Source organism: Cajanus cajan, chromosome 5 (genome assembly GCF_000230855.2).
Source record: "Cajanus cajan strain Asha chromosome 5, NIPB_CcT2T_4, whole genome shotgun sequence".
Taxonomy (NCBI): domain Eukaryota; kingdom Viridiplantae; phylum Streptophyta; class Magnoliopsida; order Fabales; family Fabaceae; genus Cajanus; species Cajanus cajan.
This window is the reverse complement of record NC_138521.1, coordinates 47480079-47492118: the sequence shown is the minus strand read 5'-3', so window position 1 is coordinate 47492118 and position 12040 is coordinate 47480079. Positions and strand designations below refer to the sequence as shown.

Here is a 12040-nt window from a genome sequence, read left to right as displayed (position 1 = left end):
CTACTTTCCCCATCTGGGATCATACATATATAACATATTTGTGCACAACAAATATCATAGAATGCCACACGCCCATTGCTAGTTCCAGCAGCCAGCATCCAACCATCATCTCTAAAGGCCAACGAAGAGAAAGGTGCTTCATAAGAAATGCAAGATGATGGTCTTCTAGCAAGGCCAACACTAGCAATGATCTGTTGATTGCAGAAAGATACCAGAAAGCAAAATCATATTAAGTTAAAGAAAAGTCTCACTTTCAAATCAAGCTTTTATGGTTGCACCCTGCTTCCCAATCAAGCTTCCTGCTTGTGTATCTGCCACTAGAAGCCTGGTAACAACTGAACGTGCAGTAGCCAAAGTGCTATCCCCAAGGTCACGGTCTACATTGATAACTTGCTTATGGAACCTTAACAAACCATCAACAGCAGGCGGTATGGGGCGATCTGGCTCTTCTTTTGCAGAAACCATTACCTTTCAAAATCATCAAAGAAAAAGAATTCAAAAATACTAAATAAGAGATGATGAAAACTAAAAAGTATCAAAAACAGGGAAGTTAAAATAGACCGAATTGTATTCAAAGAACCAAGGAGATCAAATAAATAAGCATGACAAATAGACAATGATATATATCCAATGTCATCCTTACTGCATAAAATAACAGGGAAATTGAAACTCACTTCTTTTTCTGAGATTCCAGGTGGGCCATCAAGAATTTTAATCCGCGCCTTACTCTCTCCTGTAATTTTTTTTATAAACTTGCCCTTTCGACCAATGATACTACCAACCTTTTGCACTGGAACCAACATCCTGAAAACATTCTCTCCCAAAGAAAACTTGAGTTTCCTGATTCGTTCTTATGATTCCTGAAATTATGATTTGAAGGAAATATGTAAGATTAGTGGAAAAACATTAAATAAATAATTTGTCCCATACATATTACCGGCAAGGCATAGTTTGGAAAAACAACTACTGTTGAACGATTAAAAACTCTTCTCCAATCATTCAAAAAGTTCAATCTGCCCATTAGCGGCATATTTCCTTGATCGATAAGCAAGAGCATTTTCATGAAGGATCCATATAAGAGGGATAGACTTGAAAGGCTCCTGCAAAAAACTGTAAGAACTAAAATCATATGTGCTACTTGAATACGGATATTCATGACAAAAAACCTCAAACACAAATTATAGGTGCAAAATCAGAAAGGATTCAGGTTAAAAAAAGTCAAGTATCATACCAAGAAAAGGCACCCTTGGCTTCCAGAGAGCTCACAATTATACCATCATAGCTGAAAAAAAAAAGATAGAATAATTCTTATCAGTTGCAATCAGAATTTGCTAATCCGATCAAAACAATAACATTTTCTTAGTCGGCAACAAATTAAGAAACAAGTCAAAGTGAATTCACGTGAATTCAGATATACTATTTTCAATGTTCAAATATTATAAGGATTAATTCACATCATTAAAAAGACAAACTGAACGTAATGATTAAGAGAATCAAATAACATTTTTTTTCTCAAACTGAAAATAAACATAACTGAGTAAAGGATAGAGAATTAATCAATATTGTAATCTAGCCATATAAAAACAAATTATTTTACTGCAATTTTCCGATGATTAACTTCAGTATACCTAAAAACCAGAAGTTATAGAAGGTGCATCAACAACAAAGTAGAAAAGATATATAAAGCTTGAAAGGATTAAACAGACCGTCATTTTATCAGTTACCAAATAGTTGGTTCAGATTTCTAGACATTCCAATTATTAAAACCATGCAAAATGCTCTTAGTCCAGAAGTAAAAACTATAACAACAATCATACTTTAGCCAGTCTACAGAGTTGTTGCGCTTATCACAAGTTCTAATGACAGTGATTGGAACTCTTAAGTTTCTGCACACATTATGCCCTGGTCCATCTTGAAGTGAAAAGACCTGCAAAACATAAGACAATATTTGAGCTAAAATAAATATATTAAAAATAAAACACTGAAAGAGACGTGGAGGCAAACATCTTAATATTTTTTAGCCTAACTTCGATAAGTCACCACATTCTTAAGGACATCAATCAACAATTTTAAACCCATAGGCCTGCTTCAATTTCAAACACTTCTCTAGCAAGGTTCTACGTGGAAGGTGAATTAACATCTAGTAGAGTTATCTTCACTTATCTCGTGAGGTGTTTGAAAGTTGAAACCAATAGTAAAATAAACACACGCACACACATTTGCGTAAGAGGAACATTTGACTTATTATCGACTTGTTTGCGTTCTCCATCTCTTCCAGAAATCAAGAACCACATTCAAACCCACACCGGTGCATAAACCTAAATTCAGAAGTATATACCTGCAGGCAAGCAATAAACCATGGCCAACTTAAAAGCTATTTTTGCACTAGTGGCAGCCTCTAACTCGCTGTCAAATAGCCCCAGATATATATACCTGCAGGCAAGCAATAAACCATGGCCAACTTAAAAACTGAACTTTGATTCATCACGAACGAAACCAACCCAAGTAAAATAGCGTTTATGAAGAGTAACTCCCCTGTATTTTGAGCTTCCCCTCGAAAAGCCAGTGCTCTGTCAACGCAGAATATGCACAAACTCCTCCTTCGTGAAATTACTCATCTGCACAACACAATAACGGAAAACCGAAGCTAAAGTCACAAATTCCATTCAAGCTTCTAAAAATACCAACAGATTAAAACCATCACTTCATTCACCTATAAGAAAAAGAAAAAAAAAGAAAAGCGAACATAGCATGGTTTCTTCCGCTTTGCCATTGAACAGTTCACAGCGGCGTGACCTTCCTCGCGGCGCATCTCTTCGATGAAGGCATAGCCGTCGAGGAGGATGGTTTCCTTGGGGGGGCGGTTGGACCAGTTGGGGTTGGGGTCGTTGAGGGAGGAGGTGGTGGCGCGTGTAGAGAGGGCGCGAAGGGAGGGGGGTGGCGGTCTGGGAAAGCTCTTGGTTGGGGAAGGCGAGGGAGTCGGAGGGAGAGAAGGAGGGGAGGGTTTGAGTGATGTGGCGGAGGAAGAAGGGGGTTGGGTTCGCGGAATGAAGGAAGGGGCTTAGGGTTTGGTGAGAGAGGGAAACCAAAAGATAAGTGAGAGGGAAATGAAAAAAAAAATTATCATTACAAAAATAAAAAAAAAAATTTAAAAATTATATTATTAAAAATATATTTTTTATTTAAAAAAAAAACTACCATTTTAACTCCTATAAATAATATGAAATAAATATCTTTAAAATATAATTATTTTTAAAATTAGTACCTTATATTTTTATTAATTAAATTATATAAATAATATTTTGAATTTAAACTTGAAAATAATGATTAATATAATTTAATTTAAATGCAAAATAGTAGTATTTCAAATTTAAAATAATAATATATTTATAATAACAATAATAATAGTTCAATTTTGAAATTTTAACAAAATTTTAAAGTTTTATGTACAACACTTTTTCTTTGGATATAAAAAAATTATATTCTCTCTAAATAACTACATAAAATCTTCTAACAAAAACACAAGATCGAGTAATACCTGTCATATTAATATTCTCTCTAAATGATTTAACACAGCTGGAGGTGTGGTGGCCGGCGAGAGACTGTTGGAACGGTTTAACACAAAAAGAGGTGTGGTGGCCGGGTGAGGGACTGTTAGAATGGTTAAACCGAGAAGGAGCTGTGGTGGCCGGCGAGGGAGTGTGGATTCGTTTAACAGAGAAGAGAAAGAGGTCTGCTAGGGCAAGAGAGAGTGTGGATTCGTTTAACAGATTTTAGATTTTATTTATTATGTTTTATAATAAATAAAATCCAATATTAAATCAAAAGATTATAAAAATCATAACTCAAATCTAGGTAAATATTTTGATATTAAATTTATTATATTAAAATTAATTAAATATTTTTATCAAACAAACTCATTCAGATTTTAAATTTTATTTACTATCTTTCATAATCAAAAGAAATCCAATATTAATTCAAAAGATAATAAAAATTATAACTAAAATATTTATAAATTTTATAATATTAAATTTAGTATATATTAAAATTAATTAATTAAATATTTGTATTTAAGAAATTGTTAAAGATTTTAGATATTTATTTTAAAGTTTTTATTTTATTAAATTAATTAAATTTTATCACTTTTTAATAAAGTGAGTGAATGATAATGAATTAACTAAAATTCAAAAATATATTTTAATTAAAAATATTTTTTTGGTTAATACAGTAACTAAAAAGTATTATAATAAATAATTAAACTAAAAAAATAAATTTTATAATGGTTATTTTTTTAATGATGTTAAATTAAATATTTTAATTATTTTACAATAAATTAAATAATAATAATAATAAAATATGTTAATTGATATTTTAAATAAAATATATTAAAATATCATAACCAAAAGAAATCAAGTATTATATCGAAAGATGAATAATTGATTTAGTATGTATATACCTAATTTTATTTAAATTATATATTGAATTTAAGTTTTACGTATGAATTTTTTATTACCGAAACAATTAAATTCTTTGTTTAAATATATTTATATTATAAAAAATATAAATTGTTAAGATAATTCTATAAGATATAGTTTAGATATACTAGTTTATACTCTCTTAATTTATTGTTTAGTTTCCTTAGTCAGTTTTATCTAAATTCCTAAACTTTAGGGATTGATTATGTTTTATGTCTATTTATTTTATTGTATCCATCAATTCAATAACATGAAAATCATTCGGATTCAAGTACTAAGGAAACTAAACTAGAAATTAGGAGAGGATAAACTAGTATATCTAAACTATATCTTATAGAATTATCTTAACATAAATATATAACAAAAAACACAATATTTTTTTAAAAATAATGTAATTTACTCTACTCACATACAAAAATTAATAAACGTACAAAGTAATCAAATATAAAGATAATAAAATAATTTAATTATTTTACAATAAATTAAATATAAAGATAATAAAATAATTATTATTATAATTACTAGCAAGAAAAAGGCACTTCGTGTCTGCATTGTATTAAAAAAAAGTAAAAGAAAAAAAATAAAAAATTACTCATAAAAAAGTAGTTATTAAAAGATAAATAAAGGATAAAATAATTCATGTAAAAATAAAAAGTAAAAGTAATTATTGTAAAAATGATTTATTAGTTTCAAATTCTTAAATTTGATTAAAAAAAAATTTTCTAACTTTTTAACATAAAAGGGTATAATGGTCCAAAAAAAAATGGAGACCAAAGTAGTTACTGAAAATTATATTCCCTTTATATATTAGTATAGATATTAAATTTACAATAATATATTGAATTTATATATACTTTTATTTATCTTTTTAAATATTAAACTTGTTGATTTATATAATAAAGTGAAATTTATAAGTCTAAAAATTTGTATACTTTTATTTATCTTTTAATCAATATTAAACTTGTTCCAGACATGGCTGTTGTACCTTAAAATGTGATTCCAGAACGGGCCGTTCTGGATATACATGCTTCTTTTGTTATTTTTCTTATATTTAAATATAAATGTATAATTTTAATATCTCTATGGTTCCTATGAGAAACCTAAGGGAATGCATTTGTAATTGTAAGAGACAATTATATGAGTCAGATGTTTATTGTATGGATTAAAGTGCTCTGTGGGTTCTTAAGAGAACCATGAGAGAAACAAACAAACTATACAAGTTTATATTTTGCTTTTTGATTGTTCTGTTGTATTCCTTGTTGCATGAGATGTATGAATATCTATTTAATTTCACAAATAGATGAGTTTTGATTTGAATTAAACATGTTTGATCTCTTATTTCATTTCAACTTTTGAAATATATATATATATATATTATTTATTTTATATTTTTCAATAAATAACTAAATTAATACTTTTGAAATATATAAAATTAAAAATTATGAAATTAGAAAGATATTTTTTAATAAATAAATAAATTAGTTAATTATTATTTATTTTATATTTGTGGACATTATCTTCTTATAGTTATTTTAATGACTTTTATAGAATATTTTAAAGGTTTTTAATAATTATTAGTATTTTAATAATGAATATTTATGAAAATTAATTTTTGTAATATTTTGATTTTTAAGTAGCCCAAAACGGGCCGTTCTCAAACTTGGGCTTCTACGCTCTTAAGTAAAAACAGTTGCGCCCTGACTATCAGTTGCTTTTGGTTTAGTGGCCTACCATGGTCATGTAATCGATTACCGGTGCGTGTTTGCTTGTTCTGATATATGTAATCGATTACAGAGTAGTGTAATCGATTACCAGGGGCAAAATGCACAGAATCTGAAAAGGGGTAATCGATTACCATATTAATGTAATCGATTACTCGGCGCATCTGCACTTATATTCGTGCAGTTCGTCTTCTTCCTCATGAAAGAAAACCCAAATAAAAATTTAATCTTTTGATTTCAATTCCAAGCATTTGTGAAATTCTTTGAAATAGTAGAATTTCAAATTCTCCCAAAAATGTAAGAATTTGAAATTCCTCATATTTTTTTCCCTTATTTCACTTATATATTTTATCTTATATCTTCATATTTTTAATTATTGAATATTCAAAAATACTTTAAAAATTATTAAATATTAACTAAATTAATTTTCAAAATTATTAAATATTTAAAAATTGGTTAACATTTTTTTTATAAAATTTTATTTAAAAATCTCAACATATAAATATCCTTTTAAAAGCAATTTTATCATGATAGAATCATATTATCATATCCAAATTAACAATTTAAAATTTAAAAAAAATTGAATTGACTTATCCAAACAAAATATTTTAACAATGATAGAAATTGAAATCAAAGTAATTCAAATATCAAGAATTTCAAATTCCTTGAATTTGTAAAATTACTCATCCAAACACACCATAAAGGAATGCAATTGTAAGAGACAATTATATGAGTAAGATGTTTATTGTATGGATTAGAGTACTCTGTGGGTTCTTAAGAGAACCTGAGAGAAACAAATAAACTATATAAGTTTATATTTTGCTTTTTGATTGTTCTGTTGTATATTTATACAAATTAATAATTTGATAAATATAACTTATTACATATTAATATACTTTTACAAAAATATAAATATACATATCTTATATATCTACTATATTTATATTTTTGTAAAAGTATATTAATATATACTAACTTATATTTATCAAATTATCAATTTATCTATAAATATACTAAAAATATTATTGATATTAATTTATTAGCAATATTAAATTATTAATAATATATAAATTTTATTTATTTAGTAATAATAAATATATATCATTTGTTACATTAATAAAAATTATAGTATATGTTAACTTAAATAAGCAAATAATTGTATAATTTTAAATTATTATTATTATTATTAAATATATATATATATATATTAAAATTTTAAAATTATTAAATTTTTAATGGGAGAGATTCAAATTGCACAATTATGATTTTTGAGGGACTATAATTGTTCAATTAAAAATTAAACGACTAAAATTGCACAATTACAATCCTTTAGGGACTAAAATTATCCAATTAAAATCTTAGGGATCAAAATTGCACAATTACAATACTTGAGGGATCAAAAATGTAATTAAGCCAAAATTAAATTAATATTCTTTTTTTTTTAATTTCACAAGTTTTTTTTTAAATATTTTTAATGAATGTCTTAGTTTCTTATGTTCAAAATTGACAATTTTTTATTTAATTAAATGAATTTCATAATTTTTTCAGTCCTTTAATGAAATAAAATATTTTTAATTTTATTATTTTTTTAAAAAAAATTTAACATATTTTCTTTAATTATGCATAATTCTTAAATATAAAAGTTTCATAAATAAAATTTAATATTTTGAGAGGAAACAATTTGTCACAAATTTTTCACAAAATATTTTAACCTATTTGTGACGGAATTTTCAGAGGGAAAAATCCGTCACTAAATTTTTTTATTTTAGTGACGAACTTTGTGACGGATTTTTTAGAGACGAAATTCATTCCGTCACAAAATCCGTCACAAACATTTTTTTTTATTTAGCGATGAAATTTGTGACGGATTTTTAGAGACGAAAATATTTCCGTCACAAAATCCGTCACAAATTTTTTTTTTTTGATTCAGTGACGAAATTTGTGACGGATTTTTAGAGACGGAATATATTCCATCACAAAATCCGTCACAAAAGTCAATAAATTCTAGTCCGTCACAAAACTTAAAATTCCCTCACAAAATCCGTCACTATTAGCGATGCTATTTTTTCCGTCACAAAATTCGTCACAAATATGAATTTTTCTAGTAGTGAAATAAAGCGTTTTGCACTCTCTAAAACTCATTTTTTCATTTTCTAATCTTCTTCCTCCTTTCTCTCTGAAGACGAAGGGGAACCTAGAGGGGGCGACCAACAAGATTCGGCTCCTGCTTATCGAGGTAAGGGGGGGGAGTGAGAAACCTCGCTCTGGGTGTGGGATTGTATGCTGGGTAGTGGGATTGGCCCCCAATCCTGGATTTGTTGCATTTTTTGTACGCTTATGTATGAGGGATTTTTCCTAATTGTATCTGTTTTGCCTATTGTTTTCTTATATGTAATTAATCGTATGAATTAAGATTTCTATGGGTTCCTATGGGAAACTCTAAGGGAATGCATTGATAATTGTAAGAGGAAAATTTTAAATGTTTTCTGTTTTACCTTCTGATTTTTCTGTTGTGTTTCTTGATATTTGTTGAGTGTAAATATGTATATAATCTTGAAAATAAACAAGTTTTGATATGAATTAGAGTGCTCTGTGGGTTCCTGTGGGAACCCTATGAGAAACAGATAAAATATGAATATTTTCTGTTTTGCTTTCTGATTGTTCTGATGTATTCCTTGTTGAATGAGATATATAAATATGCGTTTATTTTTGAAAATAGATCAATTTTGATATGATTTTGAGTGCTCTGTAGGCACTATGTGAATATGATGAGATGATGTGAAAAATGATGATTATGTGAATATGATGAGATGATGTGAAAAGTGATGACTATGTGAATATGATGAGATGATGTGAAAAGTGATAATGAGACATGATAATGTGATATGGGAATGAGAAATGATAATGGGATATGAGAATGCATAGAGTCTTGAATGACATGCATCATTTGCATAAGTGTTTTAAGGGTACGATATGGAATACACCGCCAGAGAAGGCCCCCTAGTGTAAAAGCTTTGGGGATTAGTCCTTGGGGATAGCTCGGTTTGGAAGTCCCAGTCTCGCCCATTGTGTGCATGGGATGTATCTTGCGCGGCTTAGCTATCCCGACGAGACTCTGGTAGTATATCCTTCTAGTGAGAGTGCGCAGAGGGTGTGACCCGGCATGTACTCCTAGACTACTCTTCGTGTATTGCTAGTGGCAATATGCCATGTGATGTTTTACTGGCGCCACATGCATGATAATATGTAGTCTGTGTCCATGCATATGCATTCTTAATGTTATATGATAAAGTGATGGTTTATGTCTTGGATGAGTGTGATGTTATTATTAATTTATCTATGTTATACTTATTTTGTTTGTGTTTGGCTATTCGACGTATATTTCTACACTGTGAGCCAGAGAGAGATGTTTCTCACTCCCTTTTCTCGTGTTGTTCTGTTTTGACTGTTATACAGGTGATCATCAGCGTGAGGCTGAGGATGTTGGTGATGAAACTTAGGCTTCTATGTTGGGTTTTGCTCTGATAGGACATGTGACATCGGGACATAGATAGGATTAGTTTAAAATGTTCTTATTAAATTATTTTGGAAAATTCAGTTTTATTTCTTTGTAATTTTACTGGCATGTTATTTGGATTAAGTTTATGAATGTGAACTCTTTACCCTTACGTGGTTGGAAATTTGATTTTTATTGATGAAAATTTTTATTTGTTTATAATTATTGTATATGTATGTTGGGGTAGAGGGTGTCACATTAAGTGGTATCAGAGCAGGTCGATCCAATCGGCCGTAAGTTATGTACTTATCATGATTCAGTTGTGTACTCTGACTATGTCTTGTTTGTTGTGTACTATGATGATGTTTTGCTTTGATGTTGATGATGTTCTTCTTGTGTTGATATTGTTGAGTTTGATATTGTTAAGTTATTTTGTAATTAGAGGAATGATAGTCATGATAGTGTTAGCTAATACCATTATGACCGCTCTTCTTCATTCTTATTATTGCTTATTTGTTTGATACTTCTTGCTTACGGAAGAAGTAGTGGTTGAGTGATATCGTTTGTGTTGCAAGCATATGTGCGAGTAGTGGTAGACGAGATATTGTGCTAATATTATAGGAACTATTAAGGCCTTAGACTTGGGTAAGACATTGATTGTTTTTAGTGTATTAAGAGTTTACGATTGGTGGAATTTTTTAAAGCTATAGTTGTAGCGATTGAATCTAAGGATGATGTATATTGAGAATTGGAGTTTTGGTATTCTTAAGGAGTGATTGAAGTGTTGATGATTTCTAGAGTTTGATGGTTGCATGTTGACCTTTTATGGTTTAGGTAGCATGTGAATTTTATTTTCTAAGCCTTTTATACTGAATATGTGAGTTGTTTTGGTTTAGGATTGTAGTGGAAAGCTTGAATATGAAGTTGAGGTGTGAGTTTGGAAGGGTTGAGGTATTTTTGTGGGCTTAGATATATTGATATACTATTGCTGTTTGGTGTAGAGGATATTTTCGCTGCAGTCTTGTTGTTCCAGTATGAGTACCATATTGACAGATTTAGAATTTATGGTCTTCACAAAAGTTGTAGCCTTGGACGTTATCTTTCCAATGGAACTGGAATCAGGTAAAACGGAGGTCTAGAACTCTAGTTATAGCTACTTTGGTGATCAAAGGTATAGCTGTAAGCGCTGAGTATATCTGCTGCGGTTTTTGAGATTTTTAGCTAAGAAGATGATCTTTTTAGAATCTTATGTCTTCATAGGAGTTGTAGATTATTCTCTTAGCTTTCATTTGAGATAGGTTTGAGATCATTTGGATGAGTAGAACTCTCTGTGTGTTATTTTATTTGATAGTTGTTGAAAGGAGAAGTAGGCTGTAATAATGTTTTTGGGTTAGTAGGCAATGCAAGGATAAGAATTGATTTTGTTAAGATGTTTTGAGGTGTTTTCATGTGGATTGAGAGGTTGTTTAAGATTATATGATGCTATGTGGTAAGGGTTGTTCATGTACATGCTTATGGATGGTATATTTGAAGGTTTAAAGTAGGTATTCTAATATGATTTAATATGCATGTATGTTGATATGTGGATAGATGATCTTAGGGATCAATTGGTGAATGTCGTGTGGTTAGTGAGATTGATCTTAGGGTGTGATATGATCATATTGTAGTTGAGGGTGGAGATATATTCAAGACGGTTGTATGTTAAGTTATCTAAGTATTACTATTTTATTTTATCTTATTTTATTTTATTTTATTTTATTTTTTTATTGTATGAGATAAATTTTCTAGTTCTTGTAAATTCCAGTTGAGGTAAACATGGATCTGTCTCAAGTAGAAGTTGTGTTTAAGTGGGGAGATATCTAAGTCAGTTAGTGAAGATAAGAGTTTTATGAGGTTAGCTTATTATTATTGGAGATTTATTGAAGGAATTTCGAAGATAGCATTGCCCTTAACTACATTCACTAGGAGGAGTATTCTCTTTATGTGGGATATTAAGTATGAGAGTAGTTCCAACTCTTAAGGCAAGATTGACTAGTGTTAATATTATTGGATTTTACTAAGCCTTTTGTGGTATATAGTAGTACTTATAAGATGAATTTGGATGCATTGTTAATGCAAGAAGGAAAGGTAGTAGCTTATGTTTCTAGGCAATTGAAAATTCGTGAGAGGAACTACCTTATCTATGAGTTAGTGGTTATGATATTACATTAAGATTTGGAGACACTACCTATATGATTCTAAGCTTGAAGTATTTAGTGATTGTTAGAGTCTTAAATATCTTTTGACCAAAAGAGATAGTTGGAATTTCTTAAGGACTAGGATTTTAATCTCAGTTGCTATCTAGGTAA

At 29.2% G+C, this 12040-nt stretch overlaps 1 long non-coding RNA gene across 1 annotated transcript; it reads right to left on the bottom strand.

The window, feature by feature from the left end:
- Positions 1 to 876: 876 nt before the first annotated feature.
- Positions 877 to 2804, bottom strand: LOC145958325 (uncharacterized). Its single transcript, XR_014434062.1, has 3 exons — positions 1818 to 2804; positions 1232 to 1282; positions 877 to 1110 (listed from the first exon to the last, which is right to left on the bottom strand). It is a non-coding gene; the product is annotated as an uncharacterized LOC145958325 (long non-coding RNA).
- Between the last annotated feature and the right edge of the window lie 9236 nt (positions 2805 to 12040).